The sequence below is a fragment of the Camelus ferus genome, unplaced genomic scaffold (assembly GCF_009834535.1).
Source record: "Camelus ferus isolate YT-003-E unplaced genomic scaffold, BCGSAC_Cfer_1.0 contig1695, whole genome shotgun sequence".
Lineage (NCBI taxonomy): Eukaryota > Metazoa > Chordata > Mammalia > Artiodactyla > Camelidae > Camelus > Camelus ferus.
In genome coordinates, this window is record NW_022587827.1 from 23,260 (window position 1) to 47,896 (window position 24,637).

Consider the following 24,637-nt stretch of genomic DNA (forward strand, 5'->3'; position numbering starts at 1 on the left):
AGCTGCCTGGTTTCACAGGTGTTCCCTGGCAGGGGGAATTCCGCTAAATACCTCCCCTGTCCAGGGGGAGGCACTACAAGCTACCTGAATTTCCAGCCAATCCCCCGCATTTCCCCGGCAGCCCGCAAAAGGAGACTCTCGGGGAAGACACGCGAAGAGTTCCTAGGAGATCCCAGGGGCTGCAGAAAGATGACGGAACCTTCCCACGCTCAGAATTCCTGAACACGTCTAACGGTGTTGGGGAGTTTTGTGGCCACTCTCCACGCAGCTGCCTGGGGTCACTGGTGTTCATGGCAGGGGGAATTCCGCTAAATTCCTCCCCTGTCCAAGGGGAGGAACTACATGCTACCTGCATTTCCAGCCCATCCCCCGCCTTTCCCCGGCATCCCGCACAAGGAATACCTCGGGGAACACAAGCGAATGGTTCCTTGGAAATCCCAGGCGCTGCAGAAAGAAGACGGAACCTCCCCACTCTCAGAATTCCGGAACAATTCTGACTGTGGTGGAGGTTTGGGGCTGCCCTCCACGCAGCTGCCTGGGGTAACTGGTGTTCCCTGTCAGGGGGAAGTCCGTTAAATACTTCCCCTGTCTAGGGGGAGGCAGTACATGCTACCTGCATTTCCAGCCCATCCCCCGACTTTCCCCGGCAGCCCGCACTAGGGGACTCTTGGGGAAGACACTCGAAGGGCTCCTAGGAGATCCCAGGCTCTCCAGAAGGAAGACGGAACCTCCCCACGCTTAGAATTCCGGAACACGCCTGACTGTGAGGGGGTTTGGGGCCGCACCCCACGCAGCTGCCTGTGGTCACAGGTGTTCCCTGGCAGGTGTAAGTCCGCTAAATACCTCCCCTGTCCAGGGGGAGGCACTACATTCTACCTGAATTTCCAGCCCATCCCCCGATTTTCCCCGGCATCCCACACTAGGAGACTCTCGGGGAAGACAAGTGAAGGGCTCCAAGTAAATCCCAGGCGCAGCAGACAGAAGACGGAACCTCCCAACAGTCATAATTCCGGAACACGTCTGACTGTGTTGGGGAGTTTTGTGGCGGCTCTCCACGCAGCTGCCTGGGTTCACAGGTGTTCCCTGGCTGGGGGAAGTCCGCTAAATACCTCCCATGTCCAGGGGGAGGCACTACATGCTACCTGCATTTCCAGCCCATCCCCGCATTTCCTGGCAGGCCGCACTAGGAGACCTTCTGGGAAGACACGCGAATGGCTCCTAGGAGATCCCAGGCGCTGCGTACAGAAGATGGAACCTCCCCACACTGAGAAATCCGGAACAAGGCTGACTGTGTGGGGGAGGTTTGTGGCTGCCCTCCACGCAGCTGCCTGGGGTCACAGGTGTTCCCTGACAGGGGGAAGTCCGCGAAATAACTCCCCAGTTCAGGGGGAGGCACTACATGATACCTGCATTTCCAGCCCATCCCCAGCCTTTCCCCTGCAGCACGCACTATGAGACTCTCGGGGAAAACATGCGAAGGGCTCCTAGCAGATCCCAGGCGCTGCAGATAGAAGACGAAACCTCCCAACACTCAGAATTCCGGAACACGGCTGATGGCGTGGGATAGGTTTGGGGCTGCCATCCACGCACCTGCCTGGGGACACAGCTGTTCCAGGCAGGAGGAAGTCCGCTAAATACCTCCCCTGTCCAGGGGGAGGCACTATATGCTGCCTGCATTTCCAGCCAATCCCCCGCTTTTCCCCTGCAGCCCTCATAAGGAGACACTCGGGGAAAAAACGCGAAGGGCTCCTAGGAGATCCCAGGTTCAGGAGACAGAAGACGGAACCTCCCAACACTCACAAATCCGGAACACGGCTGACTGTGTGGGGGAGGTTTGGGGCCGCACTCCGCAAAGCTGCCTGGGGTCACAGGTGTTCCCTGGCAGGGGGAAGTCCGCTAAATACCTCCCCTGTCCAGGGGGAAGCACTACATGCTACCTGCATTTCCAGGCCATCCCCGAATTTCCTGGAAGGCCGCACTAGGAGACCTTCTGGGAAGACACTCGAATGGCTCCTACGAGATCCCAGGCGCAGCAGAGAGAAGACGGAACCTCCCAAAACTCAGAATTCCCGAACACGTCTGACTGTGTGGGGGAGTTTTGTGGCCGCACTCCACGCAGCTTCCTGGGGTCACTGGTGTTCCCTGGCAAGGGGAAGTCAGCTAAATACCTCCCCTGTCCAGGGGGAGGCACTACATGCTACCTGCATTTCCAGCCCATCCCCCGCCTTTCACGGCAGCCCGCACAAGGAGACACTCTGGGAAGACACGCGAAGGGCTCCTAGGAGATCCCAGGCGCTGCAGACAGAAGACGGAAACTCCCCACACTCAGAATTCCGGAACACGGCTGACTGTGTTGTGGATGTTTGGGACCGCCCCCCACGCATCTGCCTATGGTCACAGGTGTTCCCTGACAGGGGGAATTCCGCTAAATACCTCCCCTGTCCAGGGAGATGCACTACATGGAACCTGCATTTCCAGCCCATCCCCAGCATTTCCCCGGCAGCCCGCACTAGGAGACTCTCGGGGAAGACATGCGAAAGGCTCCTAGGAGATCCCAGGTGCTGCAGAAAGAAGACGGAACTTCCCCACTCTCAAAATTACGGAACACGTCTGACTGTGTGGGGGAGGTTTGGGGCCGACATCCACGTAGCTGCCTGGGGTCGCAGGTTTTAGGTGCAAGGGGGAAGTCCGCTAAATACCTCCCCTGTCCAGAGGGAGGCACTACATGGATACTGCATTTTCAGCCCATCCCCCGCGTTTCCCCGGGCGCCCGCACTAGGAGACCCTCGGGAAAGACACGGGAAGGTCTCCTAGGTGATCCCAGTCGCTGCAGACAGAATACGGAACCTCCCAACCCTCAGAATTCCGGAACACATCTGACTGTGTGGGGGAGGTTTGGGGCTGCCATCCACGCAGCTGCCTGGGGTCACTGGTGTTCCCTGTCAGGGGGAAGTCCTCTAAATACCCCCCCGGTCCAGGTGGAGGCACTACATGCTACCTGCATTTCCAGCACATCCCCCGCATTTCCCCTGCAGCCCGCACTAGGAGACTCTCGGGGAAGACACGCGAAAGGCTCCTAGGAGATCCCAGGCGCTGCAGACAAAAGATGGAAACTCCCCATGCTCAGAATTCCGAAACACGGCTGATTGTGTCGGGGAGGTTTGGGGCCGCCATCCACGCAGCTGCCTGTGGACACAGGTGTTCCCTGGCAGGGGGAAGTCCGCTAAATACCTCCCCTGTCCAGGGGGAGGCACTACATGCTACCTGCTTTTCCAGCCCATCCCCCGACTTTCCCCGGCATCCCGCATTAGGAGACTCTCGGGGAAGACAAGTGAATGGCTCCTAGGAAATCCCAGGAGCAGCAGACAGAAGACGGAACCTCCCAACACTCAGAATTCCGGAACACGTCTGACTGTGTTGGGGAGTTTTGTGGCCACTCACAACGCAGCTGCCTGGGGTCACTGGTGTTCCCTGGCAGGGGGAATTCCGCTAAATACCTCCCCTGTCCAGGGGGAGGAACTAAATGCTACCTGTATTTCCAGCACTTCCCCCGACTTTCCCCGGCATCCCGCACTAGGAGACACTCGGGGAAGACACGCGAATAGTTCCTTGGAGATCCCAGGCGCTGCAAACACAAGACGGAACCTCCATCCCCTCAGAATTCCGGAACACGGCTGACTGTGTAGGGGACGTTTGGTGCCGAGCTCCACGCAGCTGCCTGGGGTCACAGGTGATCCCTGGGAGGGGGAAGTCCGCTAAATACCTCCCCTGTCCAGGGGGAGGCACTACATGCTACCTGCATTTCCAGCTCATCCCCCGCCTTTCCCCGGCAGCCCACACTAGGAGACTCTAGGGGAAGAATCGTGAAGGGCTCCTAAGTAATCCCAGGCGCTGCAGACAGAAGACTGAACCTCCCCACGCTCAGAATTCCGGAACAAGTCTGACTGTGTTGGAGGTTTGGGGCTGCCCTCCACGCAGCTGCCTGGGGTCACAGGTGTTCCCTGGCAGGGAGAAGTCCTCGAAATACCTCCCCAGTCCAGGGGGAGGCACTACATGCTACCTGCATTTCCAGCCCATCCCCCGCCTTTCCCCTGCAGCCCGCACTATGAGACACTCGGGGAAGACATGCGAATTGCTCCTAGGAGATCCCAGGCGCAGTAGATAGAAGACGAAACCTCCCAACACTCAGAATTCCGGAACACGGCTGATGGCGTGGGATAGGTTTGGGGCTGCCATCCACGCACCTGCCTGTGGACACAGCTGTTCCAGGCAGGAGGAAGTCCGCTAAATACCTCCCCTGTCCAGGGGGAGGAACTATATGCTGCCTGTATTTCCAGCCAATCCCCCGCTTTTCCCCTGCAGCCCTCATAAGGAGACTCTTGTGGAATACACGCAAAGGGCTCCTATTAGATCACAGGTGCAGGAGACAGAAGACGGAACCTCCCAACACTCACAAATCCGGAACACGGCTGACTGTGTGGGGGAAGTTTGGGGCCGCACTCCGCACAGCTGCCTGGGGTCACAGGTGTTCCCTGGCTGGGGGAAGTCCGCTAAATACCTCCCAGGTCCAGGGGGAGGCACTACATGCTACCTGCATTTCCAGGCCATCCCCGAATTTCCTGGAAGGCCGCACTAGGAGACCTTCTGGGAAGACACTCGAATAGCTCCTAGGAGATCCCAGGCGCAGCAGACAGAAGACGGAACCTCCCAAAACTCAGAATTCCCGAACACGTCTGACTGTGTGGGGGAGTATTGTGGCCGCTCTCCACGCAGCTGCCTGGGGTCACTGGTGTTCCCTGGCAGGTGGAATTCCGCTAAATACCTCCCCTCTCCAGGGGGATGATCTACATGCTACCTGCATTTCCAGCCCATCCCCCGCCTTTCACGGCAGCCCGCACAAGGAGACTCTCGGGGAAGACACGCGAATAGTTCCTAGGAGATCCCAGGCGCTGCAGAAAGATGACGGAACTTTCCCACGCTCAGATCCTGAACACGTCTAACGTTGTTGGGGAGTTTTGTGGCCACTCTCCACGCAGCTGCCTGGGGTCACTGGTGTTCCCTGGCAGGGGGAATTCCGCTAATTACCTCCCCTGTCCAGGGGGAGGAACTACATGCTACCTGCATTTCCAGCCCATCCCCCGCCTTTCCCCGGCATCCCGCACAAAGAAAACCTCGGGAAAGACACACGAATGGTTCCTTGGAAATCCCAGGCGCTGCAGAAAGAAGACGGAACCTCCCCACTCTCAGAATTCCGGAACAATTCTGACTGTGGTGGAGGTTTGGGGCTGCCCTCCACGCAGCTGCCTGGGGTCACGGTGTTCCCTGGCAGGGGGAATTCCGCGAAATACCTCCCCAGGACAGGGGAGGCTATAGATGCTACTTGCATTTCCAGCCCATCCCCCGCATTTCTCCTGCAGACCGCACTATGAGTGTCTCGGGGAAGACATGCGAATGGCTCCTAGGAGATCCCAGGCGCTGCAGAAAGAAGACGGAACCTCCCAACGCACAGAATTCCGGAACACGGCTGACTGTGTGGGGGAGGTTTGGGGCCGCTCTCCACGCAGCTGCCTGGGGTCACAGGTGTTCCCTGGCAGGGGGAATTCCGCGAAATACCTCCCCAGGACAGGGGAGGCTATACATGCTACCTGCATTTCCAGCCCATCCCCCGCATTTCTCCTGCAGACCGCACTATGAGTATCTCGGGGAAGACATGCGAAGGGCTCCTAGGAGATCCCAGGCGCTGCAGACAGAAGACGAAACCTTCCAACCCTCAGAATTCCGGAACACGGCTCATTGTGTGGGATAGGTTTGGGGCCGCCATCCACGAACCTGCCTGGGGACACAGGTGTTACCTGGCAGGAGGAAGTCCGCTAAATACCTCCCCTGTCCAGGGGGAGGCACTACATGCTACCTGCATTTCCAGCCCATCCCCCGCTTTTCCCCTGCAGCCCGCATTATGAGACTCTCGGGGAATACAAGCGAAGGGCTCCTAGGAGATCCCAGGTGCAGGAGACAGAAGACGGAACCTCCCAAAACTCAGAATTCCGGAACACGGCTGACTGTGTGGGGGAGTTTTGGGGCAGACCTCCATGGAGCTGCCTGGTTTCACAGGTGTTCCCTGGCAGGGGGAATTCCGCTAAATACCTCCCCTGTCCAGGAGGAGGCACTACACGCTACCTGAATTTCCGGCCAATCCCCCGCATTTCCCCGGCAGCCCGCAAAAGGAGACTCTCGGGGAAGACACGCGAAGAGTTCCTAGGAGATCCCAGGCGCTGCAGAAAGATGACGGAACCTTCCCACGCTCAGAATTCCTGAACACGTCTAACGGTGTTGGGGAGTTTTGTGGCCACTCTCCACGCAGCTGCCTGGGGTCACTGGTGTTCATGGCAGGGGGAATTCCGCTAAATACCTCCCCTGTCCAAGGGGAGGAACTACATGCTACCTGCATTTCCAGCCCATCCCCCGCATTTCCCCGGCATTCCGCACAAGGAAACCCTCGGGGAAGACACGCGATGGTTCCTTGGAAACCCCAGGCGCTGCAGAAAGAAGACGGAACCTCCCCACTCTCAGAATTCCGGAACAATTCTGACTGTGGTGGAGGTTTGGGGCTGCCCTCCACGCAGCTGCCTGGGGTCACTGGTGTTCCCTGTCAGGGGGAAGTCCGCTAAATACCTCCCCTGTCTAGGGGGAGGCAGTACATGCTACCTGCATTTCCAGCCCATCCCCCGACTTTCCCCGGCAGCCCGCACTACGGGACTCTTGGGGAAGACACTCGAAGGGCTCCTAGGAGATCCCAGGCTCTCCAGAAGGAAGACGGAACCTCCCCACGCATAGAATTCCGGAACACGGCTGACTGTGAGTGGGTTTGGGGCCGCACCCCACGCAGCTGCCTGTGATCACAGGTGTTCCCTGGCAGGTGTAAGTCCGCTAAATACCTCCCCTGTCCAGGGGAAGGCACTACATGCTACCTGAATTTCCAGCCCATCCCCCGATTTTCCCCGGCATCCGCACTAGGAGACTCTCGGGGAAGACAAGTGAAGGGCTCCTAGGAAATCCCAGGCGCAGCAGACAGAAGACGGAACCTCCCAACACTCATAATTCCGGAACACGTCTGACTGTGTGGGGGAGTTTTGTGGCGGCTCTCCACGCAACTGCCTGGGGTCACTGGTGTTCCCTGGCAGGGGGAAGTCCGCTAAATACCTCACCTATCCAGGGGGAGGCACTACATGCTACCTGCATTTCCAGCCCATCCCCCGCCTTTCCCCGGCAGCCCGCACAAAGAGACCCTCGGGGAAGACACGCGAATGGTTCCTTGGAGATCCCAGTCGCTGCAGACAGAAGACGGAACCTCCCCACGCTCAGAATTCCGGAACAAGTCTGACTGTGTTGGAGGTTTGTGGCTGCCCTCCACGCAGCTGCCTGGGGTCACAGGTGTTCCCTGGCAGAGGGAATTCCGCGAAATACCTCCCCAGGGCAGGGGAGGCTATACATGCTACCTGCATTTCCAGCCCATCCCCCGCATTTCTCCTGCAGCCCGCACTATGAGAATCTCGGGGAAGTCATGCGAAGGGCTCCTAGGAGATCCCAGTCGCTGCAGACAGAAGACGAAATCTTCCAACCCTCAGAATTCTGGAACACGGCTCATTGTGTGGGATAGGTTTGGGGCCGCCATCCAAGAACCTGCCTGGGGACACAGGTGTTACCTGGCATGAGGAAGTCCGCTAAATACCTCCCCTGTCCAGGGGGAGGCACTACATGCTACCTGCATTTCCAGCCCATCCCCCGGTTTTCCCCTGCAGGCCGCATTATGAGACTCTCGGGGAATACACGCGAAGGGCTCCTAGGAGATCCCAGGTGCAGGAGACAGAAGACGGAACCTCCCAACACTCAGAATTCCGGAACACGGCTGACTGTGTGGGGGAGTTTTGGGGCAGCCCTCCATGGAGCTGCCTGGTTTCACAGGTGTTCCCTGGCAGGGGGAATTCCGCTAAATACCTCCCCTGTCCAGGGGGAGGCACTACACGCTACCTGAATTTCCGGCCAATCCCCCGCATTTCCCCGGCAGCCCGCAAAAGGAGACTCTCGGGGAAGACACGCGAAGAGTTCCTAGGAGATCTCAGGCGCTGCAGAAAGATGACGGAACCTTCCCACGCTCAGAATTCCTGAACACGTCTAACGGTGTTGGGGAGTTTTGTGGCCACTCTCCACGCAGCTGCCTGGGGTCACTGGTGTTCCCTGGCAGGGGGAATTCCGCTAAATACCTCCCCTGTCCAGGGGTAGGAACTACATGCTACCTGCATTTCCAGCACATTCCCGCCTTTCCCCGGCATCCCGCACAAAGAAAACCTCGGGGAAGACACGCGAATGGTTCCTTGGAAATCCCAGGCGCTGCAGAAAGAAGACGGAACCTCCCCACTCTCAGAATTCCGGAACAATTCTGACTGTGGTGGAGGTTTGGGGCTGCCCTCCACGCAGCTGCCTGGGGACACAGGTGTTCCCTGTCAGGGGGAAGTCCGTTAAATACCTCCCCTGTCTAGGGGGAGGCAGTACATGCTACCTGCATTTCCAGCCCATCCCCCGAATTTCCCCGGCAGCCCGCACTACGGGACTCTTGGGGAAGACACTCGAAGGGCTCCTAGGAGATCGCAGGCTCTCCAGAAGGAAGACGGAACCTCCCCACGCTTAGAATTCCGGAACACGGCTGACTGTGAGGCGGTTTGGGGCCGCACCCCACGCAGCTGCCTGTGGTCACAGGTGTTCCCTGGCAGGTGTAAGTCCGCTAAATACCTCCCCTGTCCAGGGGGAGGCACTATATGCTACCTGAATTTCCATCCCATCCCTCGATTTTCCCCGGCATCCCGCACTAGGAGGCTCTCGGGGAAGACAAGTGAAGGGCTCCAAGTAAATCCCAGGCGCAGCAGACAGAAGACGGAACCTCCCAACAGTCATAATTCCGGAACACGTCTGACTGTGTTGGGGAGATTTGTGGCGGCTCTCCACGCAGCTGCCTGGGTTCACAGGTGTTCCCTGGCTGGGGGAATTCCGCTAATTACCTCCCATGTCCAGGGGGAGGCACTACATGCTACCTGCATTTCCAGCCCATCCCCGCCTTTCCTGGCAGGCCGTACTAGGAGACCTTCTGGGAAGACACGCGAATGGCTCCTAGGAGATCCCAGGCGCTGCGTACAGAAGATGGAACCTCCCCAAACTGAGAAATCCGGAACAAGGCTGACTGTGTGGGGGAGGTTTGGGGCTGCCCTCCACGCAGCTGCCTGGGGTCACAGGTGTTCCCTGACAGGGGGAAGTCCGCGAAATAACTCCCCAGTTCAGGGGGAGGCACTACATGATACCTGCATTTCCAGCCCATCCCCAGCCTTTCCCCTGCAGCACGCACTATGAGACTCTCGGGGAAAACATGCGAAGGGCTCCTAGCAGATCCCAGGCGCTGCAGATAGAAGACGAAACCTCCCAACACTCAGAATTCCGGAACACGGCTGATGGCGTGGGATAGGTTTGGGGCTGCCATCCACGCACCTGCCTGGGGACACAGCTGTTCCAGGCAGGAGGAAGTCCGCTAAATACCTCCCCTGTCCAGGGGGAGGAACTACATGCTGCCTGCATTTCCAGCCAATCCCCCGCTTTTCCCCTGCAGCCCTCATAAGGAGACTCTCGGGGAAAAAACGCGAAGGGCTCCTAGGAGATCCCAGGTTCAGGAGACAGAAGACGGAACCTCCCAACACTCACAAATCCGGAACACGGCTGACTGTGTGGGGGAGGTTTGGGGCCGCACTCCGCACAGCTGCCTGGGGTCACAGGTGTTCCCTGGCTGGGGGAAGTCCGCTAAATACCTCCCCTGTCCAGGGGGAAGCACTACATGCTACCTGCATTTCCAGGCCATCCCCGAATTTCCTGGAAGGCCGCACTAGGAGACCTTCTGGGAAGACACTCGAATGGCTCCTACGAGATCCCATGCGCAGCAGACAGAAGACGGAACCTCTCAAAACTCAGAATTCCGGAACACGTCTGACTGTGTGGGGGAGTTTTGTGGCCGCTCTCCACGCAGCTTCCTGGGGTCACTGGTGTTCCCTGGCAAGGGGAATTCCGCTAAATACCTCCCCTGTCCAGGGGGAGGCACTACATGCTACCTGCATTTCCAGCCCATCCCCCGCCTTTCACGGCAGCCCGCACAAGGAGACACTCTGGGAAGACACGCGAAGGGCTCCTAGGAGATCCCAGGCGCTGCAGACAGAAGACGGAAACTCCCCACACTCAGAATTCCGGAACACGGCTGACTGTGTTGTGGATGTTTGGGACCGCCCCCCACGCATCTGCCTATGGTCACAGGTGTTCCCTGACAGGGGGAATTCCGCTAAATACCTCCCCTGTCCAGGGAGAGGCACTACATGGAACCTGCATTTCCAGCCCATCCCCAGCATTTCCCCGGCAGCCCGCACTAGGAGACTCTCGGGGAAGACATGCGAAAGGCTCCTAGGAGATCCCAGGTGCTGCAGACAGAAGACGGAACTTCCCCAATCTCAAAATTACGGAACACGTCTGACTGTGTGGGGGAAGTTTGGGGCCGACATCCACGTAGCTGCCTGGGGTCGCAGGTTTTAGGTGCAAGGGGGAAGTCCGCTAAATACCTCCCCTGTCCAGAGGGAGGCACTACATGGATACTGCATTTTCAGCCCATCCCCCGCGTTTCCCGGGCGCCCGCACTAGGAGACTCTCGGGAAAGACACGTGAAGGTCTCCTAGGAGATCCCAGTCGCAGCAGACAGAATACGGAACCTCCCAACCCTCAGAATTCCGGAACACATCTGACTGTGTGGGGGAGGTTTGGGGCTGCCCTCCACGCAGCTGCCTGGGGTCACTGGTGTTCCCTGGCAGGGGGAAGTCCTCTAAATACCCCCCCGGTCCAGGTGGAGGCACTACATGCTACCGGAATTTCCAGCACATCCCCCGCATTTCCCCTGCAGCCCGCACTAGGAGACTCTCGGGGAAGACACGCGAAAGGCTCCTAGGAGATCCCAGGCGCTGCAGACAAAAGATGGAAACTCCCCATGCTCAGAATTCCGAAACACGGCTGATTGTGTCGGGGAGGTTTGGGGCCGCCCTCCACGCAGCTGCCTGGGGACACAGGTGTTCCCTGGCAGGGGGAAGTCCGCTAAATACCTCCCCTGTCCAGGGGGAGGCACTACATGCTACCTGCTTTTCCAGCCCATCCCCCGACTTTCCCCGGCATCCCGCATTAGGAGACTCTCGGGGAAGACAAGTGAATGGCTCCTAGGAAATCCCAGGCGCAGCAGACAGAAGACGGAACCTCCCAACACTCAGAATTCCGGAACACGTCTGACTGTGTTGGGGAGTTTTGTGGCCACTCACAACGCAGCTGCCTGGGGTCACTGGTGTTCCCTGACAGGGGGAATTCCGCTAAATACCTCCCCTGTCCAGGGGGAGGAACTAAATGCTACCTGTATTTCCAGCCCTTCCCCCGACTTTCCCCGGCATCCCGCACAAGGAGACCCTCGGGGAAGACACGCGAATAGTTCCTTGGAGATCCCAGGCGCTGCAAACACAAGACGGAACCTCCATCCGCTCAGAATTCCGGAACACGGCTGACTGTGTAGGGGACGTTTGGTGCCGAGCTCCACGCAGCTGCCTGGGGTCACAGGTGATCCCTGGGAGGGGGAAGTCCGCTAAATACCTCCCCTGTCCAGGGGGAGGCACTACATGCTACCTGCATTTCCAGCTCATCCCCCGCCTTTCCCCGGCAGCCCACACTAGGAGACTCTAGGGGAAGAATCGTGAAGGGCTCCTAAGTAATCCCAGGCGCTGCAGACAGAAGACGGAACCTCCCCACGCTCAGAATTCCGGAACAAGTCTGACTGTGGTGGAGGTTTGGGGCTGCCCTCCACGCAGCTGCCTGGGGTCACAGGTGTTCCCTGGCAGGGGGAAGTCCTCGAAATACCTCCCCAGTCCAGGGGGAGGCACTACATGCTACCTGCATTTCCAGCCCATCCCCCGCCTTTCCCCTGCAGCCCGCACTATGAGACACTCGGGGAAGACATGCGAATTGCTCCTAGGAGATCCCAGGCGCAGTAGATAGAAGACGAAACCTCCCAACACTCAGAATTCCGGAACACGGCTGACTGTGTGTGGGAGGTTTGGGGCCGTCCCTCCACGCAGCTGTGTGGGGTCACTGGTGTTCTCTGTCAGGGGGAAGTCCGCTAAATACCTCCCCTGTCCAGGGGGAGGCAGTACATGATACCTGCATTTCCAGCCCATCCCCCGCCTTTCCCCTGCAGCACGCACTATGAGACTCTCGGGGAAAACATGCGAAGTGCTCCTAGCAGATCCCAGGCGCTGCAGATAGAAGACGAAACCTCCCAACACTCAGAATTCCGGAACACGGCTGATGGCGTGGGATAGGTTTGGGGCTGCCATCCACGCACCTGCCTGGGGACACAGCTGTTCCAGGCTGGAGGAAGTCCGCTAAATACCTCCCCTGTCCAGGGGGAGGAACTATATGCTGCCTGCATTTCCAGCCAATCCCCCGCTTTTCCCCTGCAGCACTCATAAGGAGACTCTCGTGGAATACACGCGAAGGGCTCCTAGGAGATCCCAGGTGCAGGAGACAGAAGACGGAACCTCCCAAAACTCACAAATCCGGAACACGGCTGACTGTGTGGGGGAAGTTTGGGGCCGCACTCCGCACAGCTGCCTGGGGTCACAGGTGTTCCCTGGCTGGGGGAAGTCCGCTAAATACCTCCCCTCTCCAGGGGGATGATCTACATGCTACCTGCATTTCCAGCCCATCCCCCGCCTTTCACGGCAGCCCGCACAAGGAGACTCTCGGGGAAGACACGCGAATGGCTCCTAGGAGATCCCAGGCGCTGCGTACAGAAGATGGAACCTCCCCAAACTGAGAAATCCGGAACAAGGCTGACTGTGTGGGGGAGGATTGGGGCTGCCCTCCACGCAGCTGCCTTGGGTCACTGGTGTTCCCTGGCAGGGGGAATTCCGCTAAATACCTCCCCTGTCCAGGGGGAGGAACTACATGCTACCTGCATTTCCAGCCCATCCCCCGCCTTTCCCCGGCATCCCGCACAAAGAAAACCTCGGGGAAGACACGCGAATGGTTCCTTGGAAATCCCAGGCGCTGCAGAAAGAAGACGGAACCTCCCCACTCTCAGAATTCCGGAAAAATTCTGACTGTGGTGGAGGTTTGGGGCTGCCCTCCACGCAGCTGCCTGGGGTCACTGGTGTTCCCTGTCAGGGGGAAGTCCGCTAAATACCTCCCCTGTCTAGGGGGAGGCAGTACATGCTACCTGCATTTCCAGCCCATCCCCCGACTTTCCCCGGCAGCCCGCACTAGGAGACTCTCGGGGAAGACTTCCGAAAAGCTCCTAGGAGATCCCAGGTGCTGCAGAAAGAAGACGGAACTTCCCCACTCTCAAAATTACGGAACACGTCTGACTGTGTGGGGAAGGTTTGGGGCCGATATCCACGTAGCTGCCTTGGGTCGCAGGTTTTAGGTGCAAGGGGGAAGTCCGCTAAATACCTCCCCTGTCCAGAGGGAGGCACTACATGGATACTGCATTTTCAGCCCATCCCCCGCGTTCCCCCGGGCGCCCGCACTAGGAGACTCTCGGGAAAGACACGTGAAGGTCTCCTAGGAGATCCCAGTCGCAGCAGACAGAATACGGAACCTCCCAACACTCAGAATTCCGGAACACATCTGACTGTGTGGTGGAGGTTTGGGGCTGCCCTCCACGCAGCTGCCTGGGGTCACTGGTGTTCCCTGGCAGGGGGAAGTCCTCTAAATACCCCCCCGGTCCAGGTGGAGGCACTACATGCTACCTGCATTTCCAGCACATCCCCCGCATTTCCCCTGCAGCCCGCACTAGGAGACTCTCGGGGAAGACACGCGAAAGGCTCCTAGGAGATTCCAGGCGCTGCAGACAAAAGATGGAATCTCCCCATGCTCAGAATTCCGAAACACGGCTGATTGTGTCGGGGAGGTTTGGGGCCGCCATCCACGCAGCTGCATGGGGACACAGGTGTTCCCTGGCAGGGGGAAGTCCGCTAAATACCTCCCCTGTCCAGGGGGAGGAACTACATGCTACCTGCATTTCCAGCCCATCCCCCGACTTTCCCCGGCATCCCGCACTAGGAGACTCTCGGGGAAGACAAGTGAATGGCTCCTAGGAAATCCCAGGCGCAGCAGACAGAAGACGGAACCTCCCAACACTCAGAATTCCGGAACACGTCTGACTGTGTTGGGGAGTTTTGTGGCCACTCACAACGCAGCTGCCTGGGGTCACTGGTGTTCCCTGGCAGGGGGAATTCCGCTAAATACCTCCCCTGTCCAGGGGGAGGAACTAAATGCTACCTGTATTTCCAGCCCTTCCCCCGAATTTCCCCGGAATCCCGCACAAGGAGACCCTCGGGGAAGACACGCGAATAGTTCCTTGGAGATCCCAGGCGCTGCAAACACAAGACGGAACCTCCATCCGCTCAGAATTCCGGAACACGGCTGACTGTGTAGGGGCAGTTTGGTGCCGAGCTCCACGCAGCTGCCTGGGGTCACAGGTGATCCCTGGGAGGGGGAAGTCCGCTAAATACCTCCCCTGTCCAGGGGGAGGCACTACATGCTACCTGCATTTCCAGCTCATCCCCCGGCTTTCCCCGGCAGCACACACTAGGAGACTCTAGGGGAAGAATCGTGAAGGGCTCCTAAGTAATCCCAGGCGCTGCAGACAGAAGACGGAACCTCCCCACGCTCAGAATTCCGGAACAAGTCTGACTGTGGTGGAGGTTTGGGGCTGCCCTCCACGCAGCTGCCTGGGGTCACAGGTGTTCCCTGGCAGGGGGAATTCCTCGAAATACCTCCCCAGTCCAGGGTGAGGCACTACATGCTACCTGCATTTCCAGCCCATCCCCCGCCTTTCCCCTGCAGCCCGCACTATGAGACACTCGGGGAAGACATGCGAAGTGCTCCTAGGAGATCCCAGGCGCAGTAGATAGAAGACGAAACCTCCCAACACTCAGAATTCCGGAACACGGCTGACTGAGTGTGGGAGGTTTGGGGCCGTCCCTCCACGCAGCTGTGTGGGGTCACTGGTGTTCTCCGTCAGGGGGAAGTCCGCTAAATACCTCCCCTGTCCAGGGGGAGGCAGTACATGCTACCTGCATTTCCAGCCCAACCCCGCCTTTCCCCGGCAGCCCGCAATAGGGGACTCTTGGGGAAGACACTCGAAGGGCTCCTAGGAGATCCCAAGCGCTCCAGAAGGAAGACGGAACTTCCCCACGCTTACAATTCCGGAACACGGCTGACTGTGAGGGGGTTTGGGGCCGCACCCCACGCAGCTGCCTGTGGTCACACGTGTTCCCTGGCAGGGGGAAGTCCGCTAAATACCTCCCCTGTCCAGGGGGAGGCACTAAATGCTACATGCATTTCCAGCCCATCCCCCAACTTTCCCCGGCAGTCCGCACTATGAGACTCTCGGGGAAGACACGCGAATGGCTGATAGGAGATCCCAGGCACTGCAGACAGTTCACGGAACCTTCCCACACTCCGAATTCCGGAACACGGCTGACAGTGTGTGAGATGTTTGTTCCCGTCCATCCACACAGCTGCCTGGAGTCACTGGTGTTCCCTGTCAGGGAGAAGTCCGCTAAATAACTCCACAGTCTAGGGGGAGGCAGTACATGCTACCTGCATTTCCAGCCCATCACCCGCCTTTCCCCGGCAGCCTGCATAAGAGACTCTTGTGGAAGACACTCGAGGGGCTCCTAGGAGATCCCAGGCGCTGCAGAAGGAATACGGAACCTCCCCACGCTTAGAATTTCGGAACACGGCTGACTCTGAGGGGGTTTGGGGCCGCCCTCCACGCAGCTGCCTGGGGTCACAGGTGTTCTCTGGCAGGGGGAAGTCCGCTAAATACCTCCCCTGTCCAGGGGGAGGCACTACATGCTGCCTGCATTTCCAGCCATCCCCCGACATTCCCCGGCATCCCGCACTATGAGACTCTCGGGGAAGACAATTGAAGGACTCCTAGGAATTCCCAGGCGCAGCAAACAGAAGACGGAACCTCCCCACGCTCAGAATTCCGGAACAAGTCTGACTGTGGTGGAGGTTTGAGGCTGCCCTCCACGCAGCTGCTTGGGGTCACAGGTGTTCCCTGACAGGGGGAAGTCCGCGAAATAACTCCCCAGTTCAGGGGGAGGCACTACATGCTACCTGCATTTCCAGCCCATCCCCGACATTCCTGGCAGGCCGCACTAGGAGACCTTCTGGGAAGACAATCGAATGGCTCCTAGGAGATACCAGATGCAGCAGACAGAAGACGGAACCTCCCAAAACTCAGAATTCCGGAACACGTCTGACTGTGTGGGGGAGATTTGTGGCCGCTCTCCACGCATCTGCCTGGGGTGACTGGTGTTCCCTGGCAGGGGGAATTCCGCTAAATACCTCCCCTGTCCAGGGGGATGATCTACATGCTACCTGCATTTCCAGCCCATCCCCCGCCTTTCACGGCAGCCCGCACAAGGAGACACTCTGGGAAGACACGCGAACGGCTCCTAGGAGATCCCAGGCGCTGCAGACAGAAGACGGAAACTCCCCACACTCAGAATTCCGGAACACGGCTGACTGTGTTGTGGATGTTTGGGGCTGCCCTCCACGCAGCTGCCTGGGGTCACTGGTGTTCCCTGGCAGGGGGAAGTCCTCTAAATACCCCCCCCGTCCAGGTGGAGGCACTACATGCTACCTGCATTTCCAGCACATCCCCAGCGTTTCCCCTGCAGCCCGCACTAGGAGACTCTCGGGGAAGACATGCGAAAGGCTCCTAGGAGATCCCAGGCGCTGCAGACAAAAGATGGAAACTCCCCATGCTCAGAATTCCGAAACACGGCTGATTGTGTCGGGGAGGTTTGGGGCCGCCATCCACGCAGCTGCCTGGTGTCGCAGGTTTTAGGTGCAAGGGGGAAGTCCGCTAAATACCTCCCCTGTCCAGGGGGAGGCACTACATGCTACCTGCATTTCCAGCTCATCCCCCGCCTTTCCCCGGCAGCCCACACTAGGAGACTCTAGGGGAAGACTCGTGAAGGGCTCCTAAGTAATCCCAGGCGCTGCAGACAGAAGACGGAACCTCCCCAAGCTCAGAATTCCGGAACAAGTCTGACTGTGGTGGAGGTTTGGGGCTGCCCTCCACGCAGCTGCCTGGGGTCACAGGTGTTCCCTGGCAGGGGGAAGTCCTCGAAATACCTCCCCAGTCCAGGGGGAGGCACTACATGCTACCTGCATTTCCAGCCCATCCCCCGCCTTTCCCCTGCAGCCCGCACTATGAGACACTCGGGGAAGACTTGCGAAGTGCTCCTAGGTGATCCCAGGCGCAGTAGATAGAAGACGAAACCTCCCAACACTCAGAATTCCGGAACACGGCTGACTGTGTAGGGGAGGTTTGGGGCCGCCCTCTACGCAGCTGTCTGGGGTCACAGGTGTTCTCTGGCATGGGGAAGTCCGGTAAATACCTCCCCTGTCCAAGGGGACTCACTACATGCTACCTGCACTTCCAGCACATCCCCCGCTTTTCCCCGGCACCCGCACTAGGAGACCATCGTGGAAGACACGCGAATTGTTCCTTGGAGATCCCAGGCGCTGCAGAAAGAAGACGGAACCTCCACCCGCTCAGAATTGCGGAAGACGGCTGACTCTGTGGGGGAGGTTTGGGGCCGCTCTCCATGCAGCTGTCTGGTTTCACAGGTGTTCCCTGGCAGGGGGAAGTCCGCTAAATACCTCCCCTGTCCAGGGGGAGGCACTACACGCGACCTGCAATACCAACCCATCCCCCGCTTTCGCCGTCAGCCCGCACAAGGAGACTCTCGGGGAAGACACGCGAAGAGCTCCTTGGAGATCCCAGGCGCTGCAGAAAGAAGACGGAAACTCCCCACTCTCAGAATTCCGGAACATGGCTGACTGTGTAGGGGAGGTTTGGGGCCGCCCTCCACGCAGCTGCCTGGGGTCACAGGTGTTCTCTGGAAGGGGGAAGTCCGCTAAATACCTCCACGCTCCAGGGGGACTCACTACATGCTACCTGCATTTCCAGCACATCCCCCGCACTTCCCCGGCAGCCCGCAATAGGAGATTCTCGGGGGAGACACGCGAATGGCTCCTAGGAGATCCCAGGCGCTGCAGACAGAAGACAGAACCTCCTACACTCAGAATTCCGGAACACGGCTGACTGTGTGTGGGAGGCTTGGGGCCGTCCCTCCACGCAGCTGTCTGGGGTCACTGGTGTTCCCTGTCAGGGGGAGGTCCGCTAAATACCTCCCCTGTCTAGGGAGAGGCAGTACATGCTACCTGCATTTCCAGCCCATCCTCCGACTTTCCCTGGCAGCCCGCACTAGGGGACTCTTGGGGAAGACACTCGAAGGGCTCCTAGGAGATCCCAGGCTCTCCAGAAGGAAGACGGAACCTCCCCACGCTTAGAATTTCGGAACACGTCTGACTGTGAGGGGGTTTGGGGCCGCACTCCACGCAGCTGCCTGTGGTCACAGGTGTTCCCTGGCAGGGTTAAGTCCGCTAAATCCCTCCCCTGTCCAGGGGGAGGCACTACATGCTACCTGCATTTCCAGCCCATCACCCGAACTTCCCGGAAGCTCGCACTATGAGAATTTCGGGGAAGAACCGCGAAGGGCTCCTAGGAGATCTCAGTCGCTGCAGAAAAAAGACGGAACCTCCCCAAACTCAGAATTCCGGAACACGGCTGATTGTGTGGGATAGGTTTGGGGCCGCCATCCACGAACCTGCCTGGGGACACAGGTGTTCCATGACAGTAGGAAGTCCGCTAAATACCTCCCCTGTCCAGGGGGAGTCACTACACGCAACCTGCATTTCCAGCCCATCCCCCGCATTTCCCGGGCAGCTCGCACAAGGAGACTCTCAGGGAAGACAAGCGAAGAGCTCCTAGGAGATCCCAGGCGCTGCAGGAAGAAGAGGGAACCTCTCCAAGCTCAGAATTCCGGAACACGTCTGACAGTGTGGGGGAGGTTTGGGGCCGCCCTCCACGCAGCTGCCTGGGGTCACAGGTTTTCCCTGGCTGGGGGAAGTACGCTAAATACCTCCCATGTCCAGGGGGAGTCACAACATGCTACCTGCATTTCCAGCCCATCCCCGCATTTCCTGGCAGGCCGCACTAGGAGACCTTCTGGGAAGACACGCGAATGGCTCCTAGGAGATCCCAGGCGCAGCAGACTGAAGACGGAACCTCCCAACAATCAGAATTTCGGAACACGTCTGACTGTTTGGGGGAGTTTGTGGCCGCTATCCACGCAGCTTCCTGGGGTCACTTGTGTTCCCTGGCAGGGGGAATTCCGCTAAATACCTCCCATGTCCGGGGGGAGGAACTATATGCTACCTGCATTTCAAGCCCTTCCCCCGCCTTTCCCCGGCAGCCCGCACAAGGAGAATCTCGGGGAAGACACGCGAAAGTTTCCTAGGAGTTCCCAGGCGCTGCAGACAAAAGATGGAAATTCCACATGCTCAGAATTCCGGAACACGGCTGATTGTGTGGTGGAGGATTGGGGCCGTCATCCACGCAGCTGCCGGGGGACTCAGGTGTTCCCTGGCAGGGGGAAGTCCACCAAATTCCTCCCCTGTCCAGGGGGAGGCACTATATGCTACCTGCATTTCTAGCCCATCCCCCGCCTTTCCCCTGCAGCCCGCACTAGTAGACTCTCAGGGAAGACCAGTGGAGGGCTACTACGAAATCCCAGGCGCAGGAGACAGAAGACGGAACCTCCCCACGCTCAGAATTCCGGAACAAGTCTGACTGTGTTGGAGGTTTGTGGCTGCCCTCCACGCAGCTGCCTGGGGTCACAGGTGTTCCCTGGCAGGGGGAATTCCGCGAAATACCTCCCCAGGACAGGGGAGGCTATACATGCTACCTACATTTCCAGCCCATCCCCCGCTTTTCCCCTGCAGCCCGCATTATGAGCCTCTCGGGGAATACACGCGAAGGGCTCCTAGGAGATCCCAGGTGCAGGAGACAGAAGACGGAACCTCCCAACACTCAGAATTCCGGAACACGGCTGACTGTGTGGGGGAGTTTTGGGGCAGCACTCCATGGAGCTGCCTGGTTTCACAGGTGTTCCCTGGCAGGGGGAATTCCGCTAAATACCTCCCCTGTCCAGGGGGAGGCACTACACGCTACCTGAATTTCCAGCCAATCCCCCGCATTTCTCCTTCAGCCCGCACTAGGAGACTCACGATGAAGACACGCGAAAGGCTCCTAGGAGATCCCAGGCGCTGCAGACAGAAGACGGAAACTCCTTATGATCAGAATTCCGGAACACGGCTGATTGAGTGCGGGAGGATTGGGGCCTCCAACCACGCAGCTGCCAGGGGACACAGGTTTTCCCTGGCAGGGGGAAATCCGCTAAATACCTCCCCTGTCCAGGGGGAGGCACTACAGGCTACCTGCATTTCCAGCCCATCCCCCGCCTTTTCCTGGCAGCCCGCACTAGGAGACTCTCGGGGAAGACACGCGAATGGCTACTAGGAGATCCCAGGCACTGCAGACAGAAGACGGAACCTCCCCACACTCAGAATTCCGGAACACTGCTGACTGTGTGGGGGAGGATTGGGGCCGCCCACCTCGCAGCAGCCTGGGGTCACTGGTGTTCCCTGGCAGGGGGAATTCCGCTAAATACCTCCCCGTATCCAGGGGGAGGCACTATATTCTACCTGCGTTTCCAGCCCATCCCCCGCATTTCCCCGGCAGCCAGCACTAGGATACTCTCGGGGAAGACACTTGAAGGGCTCCTAGGAGATCCCAGTCGCTGCGGACAGAATACGGAAACTCCTTATGCTCAGAATTCCGGAACACGGCTGATTGAGTGTGGGAGTTTTGGGGACTCCACCCACGCATCTGCCTGGGGACACAGGTGTTCCCTGGCAGGGGGAAGTCCGCTAAATACCTCCCCTGTCCAGGGGGAGGCACTACATGCTACCTGCATTTCCAGCCCATCCCACGGCTTTCCCCGGCAGCCAGCACTAAGAGACTCTCAGGGAAGACACGCGAATGGCTCCCAGGAGATCGCAGGTGCTGCAGAAAGAAGACGCAACCTCCCCACGCTCAGAATTCCGGATCACTGCTGACTCTGTGGGTGTGGATTGGGGCCGCCCTCCACGCAGTTGCCTGTGGTCACAGGTGTTCCCTGACAGGGGGAAGTCCGCTAAATACCTCCCATGTCCAGGGGGAGGAACTACATGCTACCTGCATTTCCAGCCCATCCCCGCCTTTCCCCGGCATCCCGCACTAGAAGACAAACGGGGAAGACATGTGAAGGGCTCCTAGGAGATCCCAGGTGCTGCAGACAGAAGTCTGAACTTCCCCACTCTCAGAATTCCGGAATACGGCTGACTGTGTGGTGGAGGTTTGGGGCTGCCCTCCACGCAGCTGCCTGGGGTCACAGGTGTTCCCTGGCAGGGGGAAGTCCGCTAAATACCTCCCCTATGCAGGGGGAGGCACTACATGCTACATGCATTTCCAGACCATCCCCCAAATTTCCCCTGAGGCCCGCACTAGGAGACTCTCGGGTAAGACACTCGAAGTGCTCCTAGTATATCCAAGGCGCTGCAGACAGTAGATGGAAACTCCCCATGCTCAAAATTCCGGATCGCGGCTGAGTGTGTGGGGGAGTTTTTGGGCCGACATCCAAGCATCTGCCTGGGGTCACAGGTTTTCCCTGGCAGGGGGAAGTCCTCTAAATACCTACCCTGTCCATGGGGACACTCATACTGATATAGGATTAAGTTTCATCAGAGACCCTTGTTGATCATGAGCACCTTTTGTGCTCCCGCCTGTTGTGATTCCCTTTCATGCTCCAACCTGTTCGTCCACAGAAGCATGAAACCCCAACCCCAAGACGGGTTCACAGTTTGGAGGGCACTAGCCTGCTGTGAGTCCCCTTTGCCCAGCAAAGCAATCAAGCTGCCTCTTTTCTTCTAAACTCTAAGACCCTGTCTCTGGGTTATTTGGCTCGTCAGGGACGGGGTGGGGGAGGGCGATCTTTCGGCAACACCCGCAGAAGTTTCCCTGAGTGGCAGGAACCAGCGTGGCCCTCAGGCCTCAGCCCCGCAGGCAGGCAGGCAGGCAGGCAGGCAGGCAGGCAGGCAGACAGGCAGGCAGGCAGAGTTGGAGCGACCGTTGGTCCCGCCCCCGCCCGCGCACCACCCCCCCCCCGCCCCCGCCGCTGCTTCCGCCGCCGCCGCCGCCACCGCCGCCGCCGCCGCCTCCCAGGCCTTCTCCACCGATCGGTCCCAAATCGACTGACTGTCTCCTGGAAGCGGGGGCGGGGACGTCAGGAGGATCCATTCGGCAGGGCCTCGTTCAATCGCTTCATTCAAATGCAGAAAGCTCTGTGCTCAGGTCAGAGCCTTTGACTTGGCCTCCGGCTCCTCTCTGTTGAACGGCTTTTGTTCTTTGGTTTCAATTTCCCCACCCTTAGGCCACCCCGTCCCAACTGCACGGAGGGAGGCGGGAGGGAGGGGGAGAATCTCGCCTGGTCTCAGGCCAAAGGAGTCCCCTCCTTTTCCTAATCTGGGTAAACCCCACTACACCGTTTGAGAATCATGGAAGGGCATGGAAGCAGACCTCTGACTTGATAGATTCCTCTGGGATGGGAGACTTTAAAAAAACAAAATTCTTTTTCCCCTGCTTCCAGGGAGGCAGAAAGGAGGGCCAGAGTGTTCCTCTTGCCTCGGGCAGTTCTTTGTTTGTTTCTTTCTTTCTTTTGTTAAATCATTTTTTTTTTCCTTTTTTTCTTCCAGTTTTATTGAGACAGAGTTGACATACAGCAGTGTATACTTTGGGGGGGGGGCGGGGAGAGGAATTCGATTTTATGTATTTATTTTTGACCGGAGGTACTGGGGATTAAACCCAGGACCTTGTGCTTGCTTGCTAAGCACACACTCTACCACTGACCTATACCCTCCCCCTTGGCCAGTTGTGAAGTCCCTTTCATTCAGCATAGTCCATCGGGCACATTTTGGGGCAGCCTACTCTGGACCCCAACATTTCCCTATTCTGTAACTTCCCTGGAAGTTTTACACATTAAAAGCTGGGCTGTTGACTGTGCATGTGCGTCCATGCGTGCGTGCGTGCGTGCGTGCGTGTGGTGTGGGGGCAGGAGGGAGGGAATAGTTTCCTAGAGGGCCTGCGTTTCATGGACCCAGTTTCTTAGTTCTGAGAACAGGTCTGTTCAAGGAAACAGTTGTAGTATCTCGTCTCAGGAGGCGGTGGTGTCGATGGGCTTCTGAAGCTAGGCCTAGGGAGCAAGCAGTCAGGTATCGCCTAAGAGGCACTTGTGTGGAAAACCAAAGTACAGCACAAAGGTTAATCATTGGAGCAGATGAGAAACCAGATTCAGGGCCGGGAGTAGGGGGTCAGTCTGGTAGGAGATTTCCACACATCGGGGTCATCGAAACGGCTCGAGCAGTTTGAAATGCCTCTGATGATGTCCTGGGGTGTTCGGCTCAACTCTCTGAGCGGCTCCTCCAAAAACAGGCCCTAGGATGGTTTCCACAGGAGCTGTTGTGGCCATTTCTCTGACGTTTACCTCCCGTTGTCCAGCTTCAGTCTGCAGGGCTTCAGGAGACGGAGCATTTTAGTACTCAATGATGCCAAGACAAAAGGGTGAGAGAAAATGGGAAACGTTCGTGGAGATGGTCCTAGGCAGATAGTGGAGGCAACTAGAAGACCTTCAGTCTCCGGGCCGGCTTTCAGGTTGAGACAAAAACCCTAAGGCAAGCGCTTGCTGCCACAGCACATCGACTAACACGGGAACCATCCAGAGAAGATCAGCACGGCCCCTGAACGTGGACGACACACGCACATACGTGAAGCGTTCCGTAGCTTTAGTGATGTCAGTCACCCAGAGGAAGACAGATATCCTATGCCATCACTTCTAGGTGGGATCTGAAAGTAAGTCAAGACACCCATCCATACATAAATAACTCCATTTTAAAAAGACTCCAAGGAACCTATTTACAAACCAGAAACAGACTGGACTCGCAGACATGGAAAAGAAACCGATGGTTAACACAGGGGACAGGGTAGGGTGGAGGAACGGGGGAGGGCAGAGGGATAAATCAGGAGTTTGGGATTAGCAGATATAAACCACCCTATACAAACTAGGTACACAAGTAGGTCCTACTGTCTAGCACAGGGAACTATGTTCAATAGCTTGTAATAACCTATCCTGAAAAAGTATACGTGTGTGTGTGTGTGTGTGTGTGTGTGTGTGTGTGTGTGTGAATAAGTGAATCACTATGCCGTACGTCATAAATGAACACAACATTGTAAGTCAACTATACTTCCATTGACAGAGAGTTCCTACAATAAACAGGCAGGCAGGCAGGCAGGCAGGCAGGCAGGCAGACAGACACAGACACAGACACACAGACACACAGACACACAGACACACAGACACACACACACACACACACACACACACACACACACACACACACCCCACAGACACAGGGGAACCCTAAGGAAAACGAGTAGCACTAGTATCTCTTATCCATGCATGTCTATCCCAGTTTAATGGAAACCTAAGTTTTTGCC

At 57.9% G+C, this 24,637-nt stretch overlaps 1 long non-coding RNA gene and 1 other non-coding gene across 2 annotated transcripts; both read left to right on the plus strand.

The window, feature by feature from the left end:
• The first annotated feature begins 22,049 nt into the window (after positions 1–22,049).
• On the plus strand, positions 22,050–24,267 carry LOC116662483. The gene is made up of 2 exons (XR_004318447.1): positions 22,050–22,438; positions 23,642–24,267. It is a non-coding gene; the product is annotated as an uncharacterized LOC116662483 (long non-coding RNA).
• On the plus strand, positions 23,819–23,927 carry LOC116662484. The gene has a single exon (XR_004318448.1). It is a non-coding gene; the product is annotated as a U6 spliceosomal RNA (small nuclear RNA).
• Positions 24,268–24,637: the final 370 nt, after the last annotated feature.